Genomic DNA, 21568 nt, shown 5'->3' with positions numbered 1-21568 from the left:
AAATGCTGCACTCGTGTCGTTGCATGCAGTTTTGTGCTCTGCCTGGAACACAGGCATCATTCCAACTGATTGGAAGAGGGGCCTTGTTGTCCCTCTCTGGAAAGGGAAGGGTGATCACCAAGACTGCAACAACTACTGAGGTGTGAGGCTGCTCTCAGTGCTGGGCAAGATCTTTGCTCGGATAATTCTTGATAGGGTTCGCCACCATCTGCTTGAGCACCAGCGTCCAGAGCAGTCAGGCTTTACACCAAAGAGGTCAATGATTGACCGTATCCTTGCTCTTCGTGTCCTTACCTAACGCAGATGAGAGTTTCGGCAGGGGCTGCTTGTAGCCTATGTTGATCTCTGTAAAACGTTCGATTCAGTGAATCGGGATGCCCTCTGGAGGATTCTTGGTCTTCGTGGGGTGCCACCAAAACTGATCAATCTGATGTCTGAAATCTACTTTGGTACTGAGAGTGCTGTGAAGTGTGGTGGTCCCGTCTCTGACTTATTTCCAGTTGTTACTGGAGTTCCTCAGGGGTGTGTACTGGCCCCCACACTTTTCAGCACTTGCATGGACTGGATTTTAGGGAGGATGTTGGAAAGATCAAGCTGCAGTGCATCGTTTGGAAATGTCAAGATCTCGGACCTTGATTTCGCAGATGATGCAGTCATCTTTGTGGAGTCTTTCGATATCCTTTTGGGGGCCCCCGAGGAGCTGAATGAGGAGTCGGAGCCGCTGGGATTATGGGTTTCTTGGGTCAAAACTAAGATCCAGGCTTTCAATGACATCTTGGATGCTGCTTTCCTGTCTGTGTCTGTTTGTGGTGAGGATGTTGAGGTCGTGGAGAGATTCACTTACCTTGGCAGTGATATTCATGTCTCTGCTGGCTGTGAGTCAGAGGTCAATTGACGTCTGGGTCCGTCCTGGGGAGTCATGGATTCACTGGATCATGGGGTGTGGCACTGCCGGTACCTGTGCGGGAGGACGAAAGTCCGAGTCTTCAGGTCCTTGGTGCTTCCAGTCTTGCTCTATGGATGCGAGACTTGGACTCTGACCAAGGATCTGAGACAGAGACTTAATTCCTTTGGTACCAGGTCTCTTCGGAGAATCCTTGGCTATCACTGGTGAGATTTTGTGTCCAACGAGCGGTTGCTGAGAGAGACTCGGATGAGATTTGTTTCCTGCATGGTCCGTGAGCGTCAGTTGCAGCTGTATGGACATGTGGCTCGTTTCCCTGATGCTCATCCTGCTCACCAGATTCTCTCAGCGAGGAAGTCTCGTGAGTGGAGGAGGCTAATGGGCCGACCACGTGCCTCTTGGTTGCAGCAGGTTGACCAGCATCTCAATGAGATGGAGATGGGCCTGGCGTCTGCCTGGGGGAAGGCCAGACGGAGGTCCCTGGAGTACCGGTGGAAAGTGGACGTAGCGACGCGCTGTTCTGGCACATGCTCCCATACCTGACCTGACCTGACAGATGCCATCTGAGATACTCAATATACATGGGGTCCAGTGTCTAAATCCCACTTTACCTTCCAGGATAATTAAACACCCCAGATGGGGAACTGTGCTTTCAATGCGCCACCGAGATCAAGATACGGTTGAGCATTACCAATGGTGAACACGTTGGCTACCGACTACCCAAAATGGAACAGCAGGGGAGAACTCCCTATACAATACACGATGCTTAACGAATACAGTCTGACAACCAGATAGTTTGGAAAAGGGGTTGCTATTTCACAAAAGGCACTATGTACAGTTCAAGCAATGTCACAAAGAAAATCTTACCCGAGGCAAGCATCGAAGCCTCCTTACTCATTCAACATACCAAAGATGCATTTTAATTCTGGGAAAAAGGAGAGAAGTAAGAAAATAGAGTGAAGAAGATGGGGCATGTTTGCAACCCCGTGCTCACCCAAACGTTAACCAGCTGCTTCATGTGCATCCAAATGGTGGAGGGTTGGGGGAATGATGTGCATGTTAGGATATGTGCAGAGGATGAGTGCATAGGTGTTAGATGAGGGGTGTGAAGTGTGAAAGTCGGTTAGCCATAAAAAGGCAGTTGGCACTTTTGTTGATTGCTCTTGCATCCAAAGGGGAAGAGGTAGAAGTAGAGACAGTAAGAAGAAAGTTTGTTCGAGTCAGTGCGTTTGATGACTGCACCCAGAAGCTCTCACTTACTCGGCCCTTCTACTTTCAACTTGACTTCGTCCATGCTGGCTTTCTCGAGGGGCACCAGCTTTCTAATTTCTCTCCAAGCACCAGCTTGCTCGGTCTCCAGCTCCCAGACACTGCACTGTTCTGAACTCCAGCCCAGACCTTTATAACAAATAATGTCTTCTCCAACATGTCCGCTCACGTTTTGATCAGATTGCCTTCCCATTGGACAGCCATGTGACCTGGTGAAGTTCATTCGTTGCTTCAAAGCTGGACAGTGCGCCGAGGGGTGGTGATCCAGCGGCATAGCGGCGAGCATTCAGTACTTGCTCTGACGCCACTTGTTCTTTCGACGACGTTTTCATTGCTGATGGGGCTTCCTCAGCTCCGCCAATCGCTCCCTCATTGCCACCTCTTCGCCGCAGTTGAGCCCCTCTCACGCTGTCTGGGTCGCCATGTCCATTCAACCCTCGATAGCATATGCAGGCTTTCACGTGTGGAGTGGCTTGATTTTTGGTGTGATGTTGTGGAAATCATGTTTTATAGTGTGTTTGGATGAGATGTAGAGAGATAGATAGATAAGAAAAGACACACAATGGGTTTTGATGCTACGACAAACACAACGCGTTTTCCCTTCCCATACTGAACATGGGATCCCCAAATTCGCTACACAATATATTACGTAGATAACTATACCAGGGTTTCTTTATATGTTGATACGCGTTAACCCTTACGTCTCTGAAATCCGTCGCAGAACATCAAGAGCAAAAGTTTCAATTTTCTTCTGATGAATGATATATGACATAATCTGTCTTTGTCAGGCCTGTGTTTTATCTCCAAGCTCCACTAAGAGCCTTCAATCAATATAAAATCAATAAAACTACCAAATAGTGGTGAAGATTAACAACCCGATCAAAGCAAAGTCAACGTTACCCCAAACATGATGTGAATATGAAGTTTGATTTATTTGTTTTATGACCGTGCCTGTTGCATACTTACCAATACACATCACAGCCAGCGCAACACCAAGGAGGAGATGATGGAACATCACTGAGGATTTGTCCCTGGACACAAAACATCAGGGATTCGAGCAACAAGGAAGATGCATTATAAAGAATCAGATATTATTCACAATACGTGTTATTGCGATGAAAATTAACGGAAGTTTTTTTATGTCCAACATCTGGAGTCATAGATGAGCAAGGAGATGCAGGCTACGAAGGTAGTGAACTGGTAGAGGGACAACAGATAGCACTGAACAACAAATTTCAAAATTTTTTTTTTACTGGAGATGTGTAAAGTGATTAAGACTAATTTGGGTACGCTGATTTCAAAAATCATAACCGTTTTGCTGTATCACGTCAGGATTTTCAGGAACAGAAATATTCCCATTGCCTAGAAGTCAGGATTTCAATGAAATTTACATATGTCTTTAACATGTCTATTTCGTACAATTGTTGTTAACTTGTGTTATATTTCTTTCTTTCAGATAAAGATGAGTAGGCGTTCCTGTACCAATCATCCTGACAACTTCTGTTATGTCTGTGGTCGGTATACCAAAAAGATCAACAGCGAAGTATATCTACAGCAGTGAAAATGAAGGCCGCCTACTTTCACTACTTCGGGTGTAAGGTGGGGGACCAAGAACAGAGCTGGGCACCACACATCTGCTGCACAAGCTGTCACACAACCTTGACTCAGTGGTTGGTGGGCAAGCGCGCGAGCATGCCATTTGCGGTGCCCATGATATGGCGTGAGCCGCAGAATCATCATGATGATTGTTATTTCTGCTGCACAAGCATCGCCGGCTTCAACAAGAAGAATAAAGGTCACATCAAGTACGCTGACTGCGTCTCTGCTCGTAAACCTGTGCCTCATGATGACGAGAACCCCGTTCCAACACCTCCAGCTGATCAGAACATAGCTGTAAGCAGTGGTGAAGAGGATGGTGATGATGAACCTTTTGAACCCGACACTCAAGAATCACACCTTCTGAACCAGGGAGACTTAAATGATCTTGTAAGAGATCTCTCGCTGTCAAAGGCGAAGGCAGAGCTGCTTGGATCAAGGCTGCAGCAGTGGAATCTACTTGAACCTAACACCAAGATATCCTTGTTCAGAGCACGTCACAGAGACATGGCTGAGTTCTTTGAGATGGAAGACACGATGACATTCTGCAGTGACATCAACGGTCTGTTGAAAGAACTTGGGTGTGATCACGATCCTGCAGACTGGCGCCTCTTCATCGACTCGGGGAAGAACAGCTTGAAGGCTGTTTTGCTCCACAATGGCAACGAGAAACCATCAGTCCCACTGGCTCACGCGTTCGGCATGACAGAGACCTATGAGACTATGCGGCAGCTGCTTGATTCCATCAAGTACAATGACTTCAACTGGCACATACATCTGCGGAGACTTGAAAGTGGTGGCGCTGTTGTTAGGGCTGCAGTCAGGCTACACGAAATACATGTGCTTCCTTTGTCTCTGGGATAGCAGAGACGACAAGAATCACTGGACGAAGAAAGATTGGGAAGAGCGAAAAGAGCATGTACCTGGTCGACACAACGTGAAGCATGTCGCCCTTGTCGACCCAGCCAAGGTTTTCCTTCCACCACTCCACATAAAGCTCGGCTTGATGAAAAGTTTTGTACGGGCAATGGATCTGAATGGGCGTGGGTTTTTATACCTCAAGGAAAAGTTTGGCAACACCTTGTCGGAGGCCAAGATCAAGGCTGGTGTCTTTGTTGGACCGCAAATCCGACAGATTATGAAGGACGAAACTTTTCCGACAACTCTAAACCCCAAAGAGCTGGCAGCGTGGAGGAGCTTCAAAGCTGTGACGGACAACTTCTTGGGGAACGAGCGCGCGGACAACTATGAAGAAATAGTGCAGCAGCTGCTGGAGTCCTTCAGGAAACTTGGCTCCAGGATGTCCCTGAAAATCCATTTCCTACACCAGCACCTGAACTTCTTCCCTGACAACTTGGGAGCAGTCTCGGACGAGCACGGCGAGCGATTCCACCAAGAGATTTCACTCATGGAGACGCGTTACCAAGGGCGGCACAACCCGAACATGATGGGCGATTTCTGCTGGTTTCTGCATCGTGAAACTGACACAGAGCAGCACAAACGCAAAGCCAAATGCCTAAAGCATTTTTAATTAGATTCTAGTGGAGTTTTTCTGTAATTTCTATAATTTTGAAGCATTCATGATGAAATAAATGAATAAATGAATTTTTGTAAATTTCATTGAAATCCTGACTTCTAGGCAATGGGAATATTTCTGTTACTGAAAATCCTGACGTGATACAGCAAAACGGTTATGATTTTTGAAATCAGCGTACCCAAATTAGTCTAAATCACTTTACACATCTCCAGTAAAAAATTTTTGTTGTTCAGTGTAGTCGCAACAACCCGGATAGCAAGTTGTACTCAAATCGACATCGAACCAATGTCTTCATTGTTGGCTCATCATTATTGATTAAATTATACCTTGCTATGTGGGTAGTAAGGGAAAGAACGAAAAGGAAAAGATGAGAGAGGAGGGGAGGAAACACTGCAACCTGCAAGTAAGAGTTTTAGGGTTAATGGGGGTAGAAAAGACCATGGGGAGGGATGGGATTTATGATTTTTAAAATCACCATCCAAAATATTTGTTCAAGTTAATCAAAGCAGAAGCACAAGGAGGACACAATAAGCAAAGCAAAAAACAAACAAGAAAAGAGGAGAGAGGTGGGGGAGGAACAGTAACCTACAATTAGGACGGTTGAGTTAGGAAGGGTTTATGGGGGTAGAAAATGCGGGTAGAAATAGAATTTATAACTAAAACTACTAAGCATAGTTGATCAAAGTGAAACCTTGAAGTGAGACACTCAATCGATGTTAATATCTGTCAAAGACAATGTTGCAGCCTGCAAGAGTCACGCGTTACCTGTAGTCGTATTAATGAAAATGAGTACCTGTAATCCGTTATGATTTACTCATTGAGCCGATTACAGCTACTCGTGTTTTATATGTTACTCTTGAGGATTACATTTGGTGGAGGAAAGAACAAATATTACAACATGAACACAGCAAATAGAGCAAAAGTTATATTTTCTAATACCTCGCTCCGTTACCAATTACCATTATGGAGTAAAGCAGTGTCTGATACATCAAATAAAAAAAACAAAATTAAACTGTTCTTACCCCTGACTTTAGGAAGGAAAATGGCACCTTCCACTACTTGCTAAACCTAAACAGAAAGATAGTAGGTTAGCAGGTGCCATCATAGATGGAAAGTGACCCGCATTCTATGGGTTTGACACGTTGTTTGTGAAAACCTGCAGACCCGTTTTCATGTGGTCAAAACCCGTATTGGATGGAAAGTAGGATCATTTTTAAAAACATAATGTTTCACTTCCATTCCACTCGCAAGAACTGACACAGACTGATAGACCTGCAGTCGATATGCAGGGTATCACTCCAGTGTCTAATCTAATGGCTGTGTGATGTCATGAGCTTTCCCTCTCCAAAGGCCATGTCGACGTCCTCCAGGATTCTGCACACACTATTACGTCACTTCCAATCACGTCGACTATATTGCTGTCACCACGACTCAATCCATCTGCGATTTCCATATTGCCATCACCACGAATAAACCGATCTGCGATTTCAATATTGCCGTCTCCATGAATCAATCGATCTGTGATTTCAATATTGCCGTCACCACGAATCAATTGATCTGCGATTTCCATATTGCCGTCACCACGAATCAATTGATCTGCGATTTCCATATTGCCATCACCACGAATCAACCGATCTGCGATTTCAATATTGCCGTCACCACGAATCAATTGATCTGCGATTTCCATATTGCCATCACCACGAATCAATTGATCTGCAATTTCCATATTGCCATCACCACGAATCAACCGATCTGCGATTTCAATATTGCCGTCACCACGAATCAATTGATCTGCGATTTCAATATTGCCGTCACCATGAATCACTCGATCTGCGATTTCCATATTGCCGTCACCACAAATCAATTGATCTGTGATTTCCATATTGCCATCACCACGAATCAACCGATCTGCGATTTCAATATTGCCGTCACCATGAATCAATCGATCTGCGATTTCAATATTGCCGTCACCATGAATCAATCGATCTGCGATTTCAATATTGCCGTTACCATGAATCAATCGATCTGCGATTTCAATATTGCCGTCACCACGAATCAATCGATTTGTGATTTCAATGTTGATGTCACCATGTATCAATCGATCTGCAATTTCAATATTGCCGTCACCACAAATCAATCGATCTGCGATTTCCATATTGCCCTCACAACGAATCGATTGATCTGCAATTTCCATATTGCCGTCACCACGAATCAATCGATCTGCGATTTCAATATTGTTGTCACCACGACTCAATCGATCTGCAATTTCAATATTGCCGTCACCACAAATCAATCGATCTCCGATTTCCATATTGCCCTCACAACGAATCAATTGATCTGCAATTTCCATATTGCCGTCACCACGAATCAATCGATCTGCGATTTCAATATTGTTGTCACCACGACTCAATTGATCTGCGATTTCCATATTGCCGTCACAATGAATCAACTGATCTTCAATTTCAATATTGCCGTCACCACGAATCAATTGATTTGCGATTTCAATATTGTTGTCACCACGAATCAATCAGTCTGCTATTAAAATCGCATCAGTCGATCTCATAAAATCTATGTTTGGATCAATTGCTTGCAATAATTGGAAAGCTATTTGATGTACCAATCAAATGGTACCATGTTTGTAAAGGTAGTTTCTACCTGAATGGAGAAAGGGACTGTTAACCTTCTATTCATGAATGAAAAAACAAGTCAAAAAATGCGTTTGTTACTACAATGAAAGAGAATAAAAACACAATTTTGCCCCCGAGATGGGGGGTCAACAGGTAGGTCCTGCATCTCGAGGGTTTCGGTTACAGAAATGTACTACACGCATAAATTCCCCTTCCAGGTGACACCCCACCTCCATCTACAACCTGACTGACAGTATACCAGCATGAATATGTGAAAATCTTCTGGTTAACTTGTGATGGGATGAAAAAATCTTGTAGATACAACAGAATGAAAAAGTATTTCAAAAGAAAGTGTTCAGGAATCAATAAAATACCCTTGTTCAGCTTGAGTGCAAAATATATGCAAATGAATGATGTGTTTTGCTGAAAACTAGGCCAATGAAGTCTGTTATGCATCTCATAGCTTTATTATGTTTGTTTGTTTGTTTCTCTGCCTTTCTGACGATTTTCTCTTCAACTACTTGACCAGGGACCATAAAACCCACATCATTACCCACACGAAGCAAAGGGTAGGGTTAAGCAGTTGGTTCACTTCTATCTTTCTGTCTGTCTATTTACAAATATCAGTTTATGATCGAGGAACAACTGAATATCAATTGAATGTTTTATTTTGAACATGACTCGGAAAACGAACATGCAGTTTTAGCAGTACTTTGGATTTGAATTTGTCCTGATTTCACATGCGCAAAGATTAGTGAGATAATGTTTTCAGTCTGTCTGTCTGGCAGTCAAAACAAATTGAAAATCATTCCAAACAGTAAACTTACTGATTTTAAGGATGGCATAAAGGACACAATAAACAGGCACAAATAACGAATGTAATGTGTTGGATAAGGTGGTTTAAAAGACCCTGGCTGCAGCAACGGTGGTAACCTTCCGGAATTTTCTTCTCTCCGACCTTTAAAATCCTTATTTTATTTTAATTTAATTACTTACTTGAACACTTTAGAACACAAATCGCTTTTTTGACACTTTCAAAACCCTTCTGTTTAGCAGTACTTTCAAAATATTATGGCATTTTACATCATCACAACCAATCAAATTTTCTGCTCGGAGAATGTAATAATGGGAAAGAATGTTGTTAAGAATGGGAAGGACAGAGAGTTGGGAATGGGGGTGGGGGGGGCAGAGAGTTGGGAGAGGGAGGTTGATGCATTGGGAGGTGGGTTGTGGACGAGGGGTTTAGGACTTGAAGAAGAAAGGGGGAGTGGAGTTCAGAGAGTTGAAGAGGGGAGGGGGACAGATAGTTGGGGAAGGATGGGGGGGTGAAGCCTTGAGGTTGGGAAAGAGGGTTGAGAACTTGCGTTTGGGAGTAGGGTTGCAGACTTGGGGTTGGGGGGGGGTATAGTTGAAGACTTGAAGTCACATTTTACATTCCGTAGAATTTCCTCAGATCTCTGCGAGTATAAATGAAATGATAACAGGATACTGATATTGATAATGGATATGAGAAGAAACACCAAAATGTTTAATTATTTTGTCAATGGGAAATTCACTTTATGTGATGTTTAATCTCAAAATAAATTTACCCTAAGTTATAAACTTTTTGATTCAACATGTTTTTAGTTGATAAAAGCTATTTACCTTCAGTGGTTTGGCCAAATAGTTTCACTATTTTATAAATTCAACATAAAATCGGTGAATTAGACCATCAAGTTGAACTTCAATGGAAGGAAAGGTCTCAATTATAGATCGAGCAAGATTACTACATCTGTAACCAGGGGTTCACATAACAGGTACTCAGGTACTCATGCGCGGTAAAAATAAAACTAAATGTGAACTTCAAAAGATGCTCTGAAAGCTCAAAAGCGTACTCCTACAACAGAGGCTTTTGATGGAAGGTTTTCTCAGCTCGTGTCGGAAAGATTCTTCCATGATAATTCTGATGTACAGTTCCGTACTGTGATTTCAAAATTTAGGTGTACAAAATTGAGTTTATAAATTATAACATTATAATTTACTCATGTGGTATGCTGACACATTGTAAGCAATAACGAACTGTGCTTCCCCATTGCCTCGGGTCACTCATCTGCATTTTTCCTGAATTTATTTTCTTTCTTTTTTTTCATTTAATTATGTTTTTATTTACGGATGTTGTCTGACGGTTCTGTGAGTTTTTTCCTCGGTGTATCGGCTTTGATGTCCATCAGTACGCAAAATTTCCACTTTCTACGTCACCCGGTAGGTACTGAACTTAAATATCAGTCAGTCACTCAGTGAGTCAGTGAATCAGTGGTTAGAATGAGCTTTATATATTAGATAAGTTATATTATAACCTATAAGATTTCATTTTTAAAAATGGTGTGAACCCCTGATTATGCAGAATGATTATAATTAGGGAATTAGTAAGGGTTGGTAAGAGGGATCTTTAACAAAATTAATCAAATAATTTTATATAAGAAAGAGAATGCTCAGAGCAAATGGAATGGTGGGATAATCAAGAGGTATGCAGATCCACCTTTAAGCTGTCCAGGTTGGGTTTGAATTCAGACTCAGCTTTTAACTATCACCCTGGTGATGCACATGCAGGACAATTCTTCAATGTGTGTGCTGACGTTAAGCTGGGTCTCCCGTCTGCTGGCATTGTTGGTGGACGTTAAACATACTATGGTGTCGTACATGAAGAGTAGACGAGTTATCACCAGCAACCTGAACAAATTACAACCTCCTGAACAGATCACCTTCAGGCGAACATCATGGGGCTTGCCCAGCCCGTTCGTAAAAGACTTGAGGAGCAAAAAACGTTCCTTGACCTGATCCCACAAAGTGTGATTAATTGGGACTTTTAAATAAATAGGAGTAGTAGTAGTAGAAGTAGTAGTTGTTGTAATATGATAAAGGAATACAAAGTGTTAAATATTAAAAAAAAAAAAATTCTCTATATAAGTAATTATAAGTAGTCAATGTCTGGTTCATGGTGAGTATTCATGAAGAGCAAAACAGATGAACAGATGAAACTGTTCAACAGATGAAAACAGCAAAACATCAAACAGATGAACCTGATATATGAACACGACAATGACCTCGTACTACAAAATAAAAATCAAACTCAAACCCCTTCAATCAACTTCAAATATCCAAAGACAGAAAATAAAGATATGGATGAAGATTCTTCTTCATTATCAGTTTACTTAAAACATCTCTGGAATTGTTATGGAGTTCCAATACACGAACGATCGGTAGAGGTTTGTTTCTTTAATATACACAAAGAAACATGTTTTTTTTAACGCAGAGCAAACTATTTGATGTCATACAATCATGATAAGTAACCGTACTTATACCGGCAACAAAAACATCCTCCGATGACACGGTAAAGCGAGGCAGGTAAGAGCTTACCTTCCGATTGGAACCTTTGCATGGTGCATCTCTACCCTCTTGTTTAATCTGAAGAGCTTTTAGGGTAAGGGGAGGGTGTTGTGGGAACAGACATGGAATGTATTGTGGTTATACACAGGTTGTCACCACAAACCTTTGGTTGGGAAAGGAAACAACTCTCATCACCACAAGGCTCTGTTATAGGTGATAAGAGTTTAACACTCATGTTCACCAGGTTTAACACTCTTGTTTTAGCAAAATCGACCATGGAATGTTTATTTCCTGAATTTATTATTTTACAGCTCAAACGTCAATGGTGAAGGAAATATTGAAATTCCAATTAAATATGTGTATAAACAAACAGGTAAAGGGAAATAGATGATTAAAAGGAAGAAAAGAATCCAATGCTCACCTATTACTCCCTATTTAAAGACAATTTGTGTGTGGCTGCCGGTCCAGAGTTTATCTTAAGCTGTTTCCTTTACTGATCAAGAAGGATGAGCATCATTTGTCACAAAAATCAGGTTTCCCTGATGAACCGCATTGTGTATCGTGCAAACCACAGAATGGTTTGTTTTGGGGTAAAGTGTGGAGAAAACTTTCTTCATCTGAACAGAGATTGTGACATGTTTGTAAGCTTTGCCAAAGACATTCCAAAGAAATGTGTCAAAGGAAGTGTATTGTCACTGTTCTGAGACTTCGGCGGTGGGGTGGGGGGGGGGGGGAGGGAGAGTTAAAACAAAAACGATAATTGATTTGCAATACATTTTCCCTTTCGGTCCCAAGGAATGCTCAGGAGATAAAAATTTGTTTGGGTTAAGCACACACACAAGCCCATACCAGAACCTAAATGAAGAAGAAGAAACTCTCCAATCCACCATGTTTCCTTGACTTGTGTTTTCGTTCGTTTTCAGGTTTTGCCTGTTTCATATTAAACATAACCCAATGGACATACATGAAGCGAAAACATGCCTATGGCTGATGTGCATATATAATACATCATGACTATATACCTGGGACTTACACCCAGGCCGAAGACTGTGATCTATGCTGCTTCATGCAATGTTGGCGTCTTTTTTTCACATATTATACATGCTTCAAAATCCCGTCTATTCAAATGACCACCAACCTACCCGATATGAAAAATCCTGTCTTTTCAAATAACCACCTACCTACCTCAGATGAAAAATCCCGTCTTTTCAAATGACCACCTTCCAACATGAGATGAAAAATCCCGTCTTTTCAAATGCCCACCTCCCTGATATGAAAAATCCCGACTTTTAAAATGACCACCTCCCGACCTCATATGAAAAATCCCGTCTTTTCAAATGACCACCGACCGACCTCAGATGAAAAATCCCGTCTTTTCAAATGACCACCTTCCTTCATGATATGAATAATCCCGTCTTTTCAAATGACCACCTTCCTTCATGATTTGAAAAATCCCATCTTTTCAAATGACCACCTACCTGAAAGGAAAATCTCGACTTTTAAAATGAGCACCTACCTACCTGAAATTAAAAATCTCGTCTTTTCAAATGACCAACTACCTACTGGATATGAAAAATCCCGTCTTTTCAAATGACTACCTCCCTACCCGATATGAAAAATCCCATCTTTTCAAATGACCACCGACCTTATATGAAAAATCCCATCTTTTCAAATGAGCACCAACCTACCCGATATGAAAAATCCCGTCTTTCAAATAACCACCAACCTACCTCATTTGAAAAATCCCGTCTTTTCAAATGACCACCTACCTACCAGATATGAAAACTCCCGTCTTTTCAAATGACCACCTACCTGAAAGGAAAATCTCGACTTTTAAAATGAGCACCTACCTACCTGAAATTAAAAATCTCGTCTTTTCAAATGACCAACTACCTACTGGATATGAAAAATCCCGTCTTTTCAAATGACTACCTCCCTACCCGATATGAAAAATCCCATCTTTTCAAATGACCACCGACCTTATATGAAAAATCCCATCTTTTCAAATGAGCACCAACCTACCCGATATGAAAAATCCCGTCTTTCAAATAACCACCAACCTACCTCATTTGAAAAATCCCGTCTTTTCAAATGACCACCTACCTACCAGATATGAAAACTCCCGTCTTTTCAAATGACCACCTATCTACCTGATATGAAAAATCCCGTCTTTTCAAATGACCACCTACATACCTGATATGAAAAATCCCGTCTTTTCAAATGACCACCTTCCTCCCTGATATGAATAATCGCATCTTTTCAAATGACCACCTATCTACCTGATATGAAAAATCCCGTCTTTTCAAATGACCACCTTCCTCCCTGATATGAATAATCGCATCTTTTCAAATGACCACCTACCTACCTACCTCACATGAAAAATACCATCTTTTCAAATGACCACCTTCCCACCTGATATGAAAAATCCCATCTTTTCAAATGACCACCTACATACCTGATATGAAAAATCCCGTCTTTTCAAATGACCACCTATCTACCTGATATGAAAAATCCTGTCTTTTCAAATGACCACCTTCCTCCCTGATATGAATAATCACATCTTTTCAAATGACCACCTACCTACCTCACATGAAAAACCCCGTCTTTTCAAATGACCACCTTCCCACCTGATATGAAAAATCCCATCTTTTCAAATGACCACCGACATACCTGATATGAAAAATCCCGTCTTTTCAAATGACCACCTATCTACCTGATATGAAAAATCCCATCTTTTCAAATGACCACCAACCTACCTGATATGAAAAATCCCATCTTTTCAAATGACCACCAACCTACCTGATATGAAAAATCCCGTCTTTTCAAATGACCACCTACCAACCTGATATGAAAAATCCCGTCTTTTCAAACGACCACCTCCCTACCTCATGAAAAATCCCGTTTTTTCAAATGACCACCTACCTCATATGAAAAATCCCGTCTTTTCAAATGACCACCCACCGATCTGATATGAAAAATCCCGTCTTTTCAAATGACCACCTTCCTTCCTGATTTGAAAAATCCCATCTTTTCAAATGACCACCTCCCCACCTGATATGTAAAATCCCGTCTTTTCAAATGACCACCTTCCTGATAATCCCGACTTTTCAAATGACCACCTTCCGACCTGAAATGAAAAATCCCGTCTTTTCAAATGACCACCTTCCAACATGAGATGAAAAATCCCGTCTTTTAAAATGACCACCAACCTACCTGATATGAAAAATCCCATCTTTTCAAATGACCACCAACCTCCCTGAAATGAAAAATCCCATCTTTTCAAATGACAACCGACCTGATATTAAATATCCCATCTTTTCAAATGACCACCTACATACCTGATATGAAAAATCCCGTCTTTTCAAATGACCACCTACTTACCTGATATGAAATATCCCGTCTTTTCAAATGACCACCATCCCACCCGATATGAAAAATCCCAACTTTTCAAATGACTATCTCCCTTCCCGATATGAAAAATCCCATCTTTTCAATTGACCACCGACCTAACTGAAATGACAAATCATGTCTTTTCAAATGACCACCTCCCTTCCTCATATGAAAAATCCCGTCTTTTCAACTGACCACCTTTCAACATGAGATGAAAAATCCCATCTTTCAAATGACCACCTACCTACCTCATTTGAAAAATCCCATCTTTCAAATGACCACCTACCTACCTCATATGAAAACTCCCGTCTTTTCAAATAACCACCTACCTACCTGAAATGAAAAATCCCGTCTTTTCAAATGACCACCTCCCTACCTCATATGAAAAATCCCGTCTTTTCAAATGACCACCAACCTACCTGATATGAAAAATCCCATCTTTTCAAATGACCACCTACCTTCCTGATATGAAAAATCCCATCTTTTCAAATGACCACCTACCGACCCGATATGAAAAATCCCGTCTTCTCAAATGACCAACTACCTACTGGATATGAAAAATCCCATCTTTCAAATCACCACCTTCCTACCTCATTTGAAAAATCCTGTCTTTTCAAATGACCACCTACCTACCTCATATGAAAACTCCCGTCTTTTCAAATAACCACCTACCTACTTGATATGAAAAATCCCGTCTTTTCAAATGACCACCTCCCTCCCTGATATGAAAAATCCCGTCTTTTCAAATGACCACCTACCTACCTCATATGAAAAATCCCATCTTTTCAAATGACAACCGACCGACCTGATTTTAAAAATCCCATCTTTTCAAATGACCACCTACATACCTGATATGAAAAATCCCGTCTTTTCAAATTACCACCGACCGACCTGATATGAAAAATCCCGTCTTTTCAAATAACCACCTGCCAACTTCCAATGAAAAATCCCGTCTTTTCAAATGACCACCTCCCTACCCGATATGAAAAATCCCGTCTTTTCAAATGACCACCTCCCTCCCTCATATGAAAAATCCCGTCTTTTCAAATGACCACCAACCTACCTGATATGAAAAATCCCATCTTTTCAAATGACCACCTCCCCACCTGAGATGAAAAATCCCGTCTTTTTAAATGACCACCTTCCAACATGAGATGAAAAATCCCGTCTTTTCAAATGACCACCGACCTCACTGAAATGACAAATCATGTCTTTTCAAATGACCACCTCCCTTCCTGATATGAAAAATCCCATCTATTCAAATGACCACCTACCTACCTGATATGAAAAATCCTGTCTTTTCAAATGACCACCTTCCGACCTGAAATGAAAAATCCCGTCTTTTCAAATGACCACCTTCCAACATGAGATGAAAAATCCCGTCTTTTAAAATGACCACCAACCTACCTGATATGAAAAATCCCATCTTTTCAAATGACCACCAACCTACCTGAAATGAAAAATCCTGTCTTTTCAAATGACCACCAACCTACCTGAAATGAAAAATCCCATCTTTTCAAATGACAACCGACCGACCTGATATTAAATATCCCATCTTTTCAAATGACCACCGACATACCTGATATGAAAAATCCCGTCTTTTCAAATGACCACCTACTTAACTGATATGAAATATCCCGTCTTTTCAAATGACCACCAACCCACCCGATATGAAAAATCCCAACTTTTCAAATGACTATCTCCCTTCCCGATATGAAAAATCCCATCTTTTCAATTGACCACCGACCTAACTGAAATGACAAATCATGTCTTTTCAAATGACCACCTCCCTTCCTCATATGAAAAATCCCGTCTTTTCAACTGACCACCTTTCAACATGAGATGAAAAATCCCATCTTTCAAATGACCACCTACCTACCTCATTTGAAAAATCCCGTCTTTTCAAATGACCACCTACCTACCTCATATGAAAACTCCCGTCTTTTCAAATAACCACGAACCTACCTGAAATGAAAAATCCCGTCTTTTCAAATGACCACCTCCCTACCTCATATGAAAAATCCCATCTTTCAAATGACCACCTACCTACCTCATTTGAAAAATCCCGTCTTTTCAAATGACCACCTACCTACCTCATATGAAAACTCCCGTCTTTTCAAATAACCACGTACCTACCTGAAATGAAAAATCCCATCTTTTCAAATGACCACCTACCGACCCGATATGAAAAATCCCGTCTTTTCAAATGACCAACTACCTACTGGATATGAAAAATCCCGTCTTTTCAAATGACCACCTTTCAACATGAGATGAAAAATCCCATCTTTCAAATCACCACCTACCTACCTCATTTGAAAAATCCTGTCTTTTCAAATGACCACCTACCTACCTCATATGAAAACTCCCGTCTTTTCAAATAACCACCTACCTACTTGATATGAAAAATCCCGTCTTTTCAAATGACCACCTCACTACCTGATATGAAAAATCCCATCTTTTCAAATGACAACCGACCGACCTGATATTAAAAATCCCATCTTTTCAAATGACCACCTACATACCTGATATGAAAAATCCCGTCTTTTCAAATTACCACCGACCGACCTGATATGAAAAATCCCGTCTTTTCAAATAACCACCTGCCAACTTCCAATGAAAAATCCCGTCTTTTCAAATGACCACCTCCCCACCTAAGATGAAAAATCCCGTCTTTTTAAATGACCACCTACCTACCTGATATGAAAAATCCCGTCTTTTCAAATGACCACCGACCTCACTGAAATGACAAATCATGTCTTTTCAAATGACCACCTCCCTTCCTGATATGAAAAATCCCGTCTTTTCAAATGACCACCTCCCTTCCTGATATGAAAAATCCCATCTATTCAAATGACCACCTACCTACCTGATATGAAAAATCCTGTCTTTTCAAATGACCACCTTCCGACCTGAAATGAAAAATCCCGTCTTTTTAAATGACCACCTTCCAACATGAGATGAAAAATCCCGTCTTTTAAAATGACCACCAACCTACCTGATATGAAAAATCCCATCTTTTCAAATGACCACCAACCTACCTGAAATGAAAAATCCCATCTTTTCAAATGACCACCTTCCAACATGAGATGAAAAATCCCGTCTTTTCAAATGACCACCAACCTACCTGATATGAAAAATCCCATCTTTTCAAATGACCACCAACATACCTGATATGAAAAATCCCGTCTTTTCAAATGACCACCGATCTACCTGATATGAAAAATCGCGTCTTTTCAAATGACCACCAACCTCACTGAAATGACAAATCATGTCTGTTCAAATGACCACCTCCCTTACTGATATGAAAAATCCCATCTTTTCAAATGACCACCTACCTATCTCATATGAAAAATCCCATCTTTTCAAATGACCACCTATCGACCTGATATGAAAAATCCCATCTTTTCAAATGACCACCTACCTATCTCATATGAAAAATCCCATCTTTTCAAATGACCACCTACCTACCCGATATGAAAAATCCCGTCTTTTCAAATGACCACCTACCTATCTCATATGAAAAATCCCGTCTTTTCAAATGACCACCTCCCTTCCTGATATGAAAAATCCCATCTATTCAAATGACCACCTCCCTTCCTGATATGAAAAATCCCATCTATTCAAATGACCACCTACCTACCTGATATGAAAAATCCTGTCTTTTCAAATGACCACCTTCCGACCTGAAATGAAAAATCCCGTCTTTTCAAATGAACACCTTCCAACATGAGATGAAAAATCCCGTCTTTTAAAATGACCACCAACCTACCTGATATGAAAAATCCCATCTTTTCAAATGACCACCAACCTACCTGAAATGAAAAATCCTGTCTTTTCAAATGACCACCAACCTCCCTGAAATGAAAAATCCCGTCTTTTCAAATGACCACCAACCTACCTGAAATGAAAAATCCCGTCTTTTCAAATGACCACCTTCCAACATGAGATGAAAAATCCCGTCTTTTCAAATGACCACCAACCTACCTGATATGAAAAATCCCATCTTTTCAAATGACCACCTACATACCTGATATGAAAAATCCCGTCTTTTCAAATGACCACCGATCTACCTGATATGAAAAATCGCGTCTTTTCAAATGACCACCAACCTCACTGAAATGACAAATCATGTCTGTTCAAATGACCACCTCCCTTACTGATATGAAAAATCCCGTCTTTTCAAATGACCACCTACCTATCTCATATGAAAAATCCCATCTTTTCAAATGACCACCTATCGACCTGATATGAAAAATCCCATCTTTTCAAATGACCACCTTCCTACCTGATATGAAAAATACCGTCTTTTCAAATGACCACCTGCCTTCATGAAATGAAAAATTCCATCTTTTCAAATGACCACCTACCTACCCGATATGAAAAATCCCGTCTTTTCAAATGACCACCTACCTACCCGATATGAAAAATCCCGTCTTTTCAAATGACCACCTACCTACCTGATATGAAAAATCCTGTCTTTTCAAATGACCACCTTCCGACCTGAAATGAAAAATCCCGTCTTTTCAAATGACCACCTTCCAACATGAGATGAAAAATCCCGTCTTTTAAAATGACCACCAACCTACCTGATATGAAAAATCCCATCTTTTCAAATGACCACCAACCTACCTGAAATGAAAAATCCTGTCTTTTCAAATGACCACCAACCTCCCTGAAATGAAAAATCCCGTCTTTTCAAATGACCACCTTCCAACATGAGATGAAAAATCCCGTCTTTTCAAATGACCACCAACCTACCTGATATGAAAAATCCCATCTTTTCAAATGACCACCTCCCCACCTGAGATGAAAAATCCCGTCTTTTTAAATGACCACCTTCCAACTCTTCTTCTTCTTCTTCTTCCTCTTTCGGCTTGCTCCCGCTAGGGGTCGCCACAGCGGACCAACTGTCTCCATTTTGCTCTATCCTCCACATCTTCCATTGACACTCCAACCACCCGCATGTCCACCCTCACCGCATCCATGAACCTCTTCTTTGGCCTTCCTCTTCTCCTCCTGCCTGGCGGCTCCATCTTCAACATCCTTCTCCCGATATACTCCGTTTCCCTCCTGTGCACATGTCCAAACCATCGCAATCTCGCCTCTCTCACTTTGTCTCCAAACCGTCCTACCTGCGCTGTCCCTCTAATACACTCATTTCTTATCCTATCCATCCTCGTCACTCCCAACGAGAATCGCAGCATCTTTAACTGTGCCACCTCCAGCTCTGCTTCCTGTCTTTTTGTTAGCGCCACCGCCTCCAAACCATACAACATAGCTGGTCTCACTACCGTCTTGTATACTTTCCCCTTCACTCTTGCAGCTACCCTTCTGTCACAAATCACTCCTGCAACTCTTCTCCACCCACTCCATCCTGCCTGCACTCTCTTTTTCACTTCTCTCCCACACTCTCCGTTACTTTGGACAGTTGATCCCAAGTATTTAAACCAATCCACCTTCCCCACCTCAACTCCTTGCAACTGCACCATACCACCACCCTCCCTCTCATTTACGCACATGTACTCCGTCTTTCTCCTACTGACTAACATTCCCCTTCTCTCCAGTGCGTACCTCCACCTCTCAAGGCTCGATTCAGCCTGCTCCCTACTCTCCCTACAGATCATGATGTCATCCACGAACATCATGGTCCATGGAGACTCCAGTCTGATCTCGTCCGTCAACCTGTCCATCACCATTGCAAACAGGAAAGGGCTCAGAGTTGATCCTTGGTGCAATCCCACTTTAACCTTAAACCGGTCCGTCATTCCTACCGCACACCTCACCGCTGTCACACTGTCCTCATACATATCCTGCACGATCCTCACATACTTCTCCACCACTCCCGACTTCCTCATACAATGCCACAACTCCTCTCTTGGCACCCTATCATAAGCTTTCTCTAAATCCACAAACACACAATGTAACTCTTTCTGGCCTTCCCTGTACTTCTCCATCAACATTCTCAAAGCAAACATCGCATCAGTGGTGCTCTTTCCTGGCATAAACCCATATTGCTGCTCACAGATCGTCACCTCTCCTCTCAACCGAGCTTCCACTACTCTTTCCCACAACTTCATGGTGTGGCTTAACAACTTTATCCCTCTGTAATTTCCACAGCTCTGCACATCACCCTTGTTCTTGAAAATCGGAACCAGTACACTTAATCTCCACTCCTCTGGCATCCTCTCACTTTCCAAGACTTTATTAAACAATCTGGTTAACAACCCCACTGCCATCTCTCCTAAGCACTTCCATGCCTCCACTGGTATACCATCTGGGCCAACCGCCTTTCCACTTTTCATCTTCTTCATAGCAGTCCTCACTTCATCCTTACTGATCCACCCCACTTCCAGATTCACTATCTCCACCTCTTCCAACCTTCTCTCTCTCTCATTTTCTTCATTCATCAGCTCCTCAAAGTACTCCATCCACCTTCTCAACACACTCTCCTCGCTCGTCAGCACATTCCCATTTGCGTCCTTTATCACCCGAACCTGCAGCACATCCTTCCCAGCTCGGTCCCTCTGTCTTGCCAATCGGTATAAATCCTTTTCCCCTTCTTTTGTATCCAACTTCTCATACAGCTCGTCATATGCCTTTTCCTTGGCCTTTGCCACCTCTCTTTTTGCTTTTCGACGCCACTCCTTGTACTCCTGCCGACTTTCTTCATCTCTCTGACTATCCCACTTCTTTTTAGCCAACCCCTTCTTCCTTATACTTTCCTGTACTTCCTCATTCCACCACCAAGTCTCCTTATCTTCCTTCCTCTGTCCAGATGTCACACCAAGTACCTTCCTAGCTATCTCCCTCACAACTTCTGCTGTCGTTGCCCAATCATCCCACCCATCTTTACCACCATCCAACGCCTGTCTCACCTCC

At 41.8% G+C, this 21568-nt stretch overlaps 1 pseudogene across 1 annotated transcript in view; it reads right to left on the bottom strand.

Moving 5' to 3' along the window:
* Positions 1–11417, bottom strand: part of LOC147022388 (uncharacterized) — a 35782-nt pseudogene extending 24365 nt beyond the window's left edge. Inside the window, exons 1-2 of the transcript XR_015061222.1 lie at positions 11330–11417; positions 3140–3204 (exon numbers count right to left, since the gene is read on the bottom strand). The product of XR_015061222.1 is annotated as an uncharacterized LOC147022388 (transcript). The remainder of the gene's footprint in view (positions 1–3139; positions 3205–11329) is intronic.
* Positions 11418–21568: the final 10151 nt, after the last annotated feature.

The sequence above is a fragment of the Eptatretus burgeri genome, chromosome 8 (genome assembly GCF_056783735.1).
Source record: "Eptatretus burgeri isolate ZD-2024b chromosome 8, Ebu_testis_v1, whole genome shotgun sequence".
In the NCBI taxonomy this organism is placed as follows: Eukaryota; Metazoa; Chordata; class Myxini; order Myxiniformes; family Myxinidae; genus Eptatretus; species Eptatretus burgeri.
Note: the sequence above shows the minus strand (reverse complement) of the source record. Positions and strands in the feature narration are given on the sequence as shown.